At 50.2% G+C, this 2,500-nt stretch overlaps 1 protein-coding gene across 1 annotated transcript in view; it reads right to left on the reverse strand.

The window, feature by feature from the left end:
- igsf3 (immunoglobulin superfamily, member 3) overlaps positions 1–2,500 on the reverse strand; it is a 185,102-nt gene that overhangs the window by 38,321 nt on the left and 144,281 nt on the right. The gene's annotated exons all lie outside the window — the stretch shown is intronic.

The following is a 2,500-nucleotide window of genomic DNA, read 5'->3' on the forward strand; positions in this document are numbered from 1 at the left end:
CCTGCCCCACAAAGGCCTTCGCTAATGAAAATGCATGTACGCGGGAATGCTAGGCTAAGCACAATACCCCACGGACCGTGGCGAGCACAGCAGTCCGCAGATCCACACACAGCATGGGAGGGCGTCCGTAACGCAGTGCCTCTGTTTACCAGGCTCTACCGCGCGGCTCGGCTAATATGTGTGACTAAATGATTGCATGGACACTTTCACCAGGGTTCCTAGAAGGATTAGCATTCAAGGCATGGGGCTGGAAATAATTAACGCCATTAATTGGCAGATGAGACGGCCGGTGTATGACATACTTTTACAGATGGATGAAGTAAATGGACAAAGAGGGAGAGGGGGGGAGGGAGAGAGAGAGGGAGAAAGAGAGGGATAGAGAGACTGGGGAAAAGAGGGGAGAAATGGGCAGAAGCAGAAAAAGAGTGCAATGGGCAGAGGATGAAAAGGAGAAGCAGACTGCATAATCTGTATTCTCTCGCCTCGTGAGTGAGAGAGCGCGCGCGCACACACACACACACACACATACACACACATACACACACATACATTGATGGGGGGGTTCTGCGACTTGCAGAGCGCTCAGCTGTTCCACTGTTGCTCAGGGACACCGTATCCCTCGAGGATGGACTGGAAAGGCACGCCTTGCCTAATATGGGCGCAAAGGCCTATGAGTGGGTGGCGGGGGCGGGTGAGGGGTGGGCAGTGCATGTGCTCTGAAGCTCCGATTAATTATGAATGAAAGGCTTTACGGACTGCAACAGCCATTGGCCCAGCGAGACACACACACACACACACACACACACACACACACACACTCACTCACTAACTGGCCACCATTGCTGACATATGCCAGCATGGCCTCAGATCTCAGCACGCTGCCACCTTGTAGGGCACGCCACCAAAGCCCTTTGGTGTGACACTCCTCTGTGTGTGTGTGTGTGTGTGTGTGTGTGTGTGTGTGCGTGCGTATGTGATCCTGCTTTAAGTGACCACAAATGTATTATCGTATGCTTGAGTAACAATGTGATTCTGTGATTCTTCGAGTGTGTGATTGTGTGTGACCATATTTCTGTTGAAAGCACAAACGATTGTGTGTGTGTGTGTGTGAGCGTGCTTGGTTGTGTGTGTGTGTGTGTGTGTGATTAGAAGGCTGCTGCAGCTCCAGAGCAGCGTGGGGACGGGTCTCTGATGGCCCCTGAGCCGTCTTCTGCCCCTCAGCTAATCATTTCATTTCACACGGACGCCATGAATATGTGGAAGTGCTGGGGCCACTGACCACACACACGCGCACACACACACACACACACACACACACACACACACACACACACACACACACACACACACACACACACACACACACACACACACACACACACACACACACACACACACACACACACACACACACACACACACACACACACACACACACACACACACACACACACACACACACACACACACACACACAGTTTGTTCTCCTCTCTGTATTCACATTTTCTCTCTCACTGTTTCATTTCCTCTTGCTTTTGCTCGAGCTGTCTCCGTGGGCCAACACATACGCAAGCACCACGCGCCAAAACTCTCTCTCACACACACACACACAAACTGTGCGCGCACACACTCACACAGTCTCTCCATACATCTACGCCTCATCTCATGCTCTCTGTGCGACTGTCCCAGTGGACACACACATACGCATGTACCATACGCATAACACCAAATTACGCCCCCCTCCACACACACACACACACACACACACACACAGCCTTGTTAAGGGAGTTACCGAAGAAAACTCTTCCACCCGCACACCCACATGATGCACAATGAGCTGTGTGCGCATTCTCCATCCACAGTCTCCTCTCATCCATATTGAACAGGCACCTCTGGAAACATGATTTAATGTCGCTCAATAATGTAGCACGTCAGATCCACAATCATTTCACACATCATTACCTTCATTCCACTTTCGGCTTCTTCCCAGAGAGAAACACAGGGAGAGAGAGAGAGAGAGAGAGAGAGAGAGAGAGAGAGAGAGAGAGAGAGAGAGAGAGAGAGAGAGAGAGAGAGAGAGAGAGAGAGAGATAGAGAAAGAGATAGAGAAAGAGAGAGAGGTGCATCCTCACCACACACGGGCCAGGATGCCTAAATGTCAAGCCGGCAACATTTCACCACACGCGTTTAACATTTACCGAGTCGGAGATAAAGGCAATAACAAATGGACCAACTGAGGACTACAGAGGAGGTGATACATTCTCCTAGTGTCCTACTCTCTTTTCCTCTCTCTCTCGCTCTCTCTCTGTCGCTCTCTCACTCTCTGATCTCGTGAATCGTCGGTCTAAATTGAGTTCCGGCACCCAGAGTTATTTATGAGAACGTGCAGCCGCGAGGAGATGTAAATAAATCAAAAACTGTAACTTTTTAAAATGCAAGCAAAACGAGGCAAGGACTGACTGTTTGTTTCTGCACGCAGACATCATTGTGGATATGCCTT

This window comes from Sardina pilchardus, chromosome 4 (genome assembly GCF_963854185.1).
Source record: "Sardina pilchardus chromosome 4, fSarPil1.1, whole genome shotgun sequence".
Classification (NCBI taxonomy): Eukaryota; Metazoa; Chordata; class Actinopteri; order Clupeiformes; family Clupeidae; genus Sardina; species Sardina pilchardus.